A 209-nucleotide genomic window follows, 5' to 3' on the forward strand; every position below is an offset into this window, starting at 1 on the left:
ATGCACACTCACGCACATACACACCCACTCACACACGTACACACACCCACACATATACACACCCGGCGCCTCGTCTCTCCACGATCGCCGCGGTAACAACTCACAACACTGGGCACGGACGAGGGCGCGACTTACAAGTTGCCAGGGGTGGTCCGGGGGGTGAGAGGGGGGCAGGGGGGGAGGAGGAGGAAGGGGGCAGAGGTTGGGGG

Source organism: Petromyzon marinus, chromosome 23 (genome assembly GCF_048934315.1).
Source record: "Petromyzon marinus isolate PM22_M1 ecotype Great Lakes invasive population chromosome 23, UKy_Petmar_22M1.pri1.0, whole genome shotgun sequence".
NCBI lineage: Eukaryota > Metazoa > Chordata > Hyperoartia > Petromyzontiformes > Petromyzontidae > Petromyzon > Petromyzon marinus.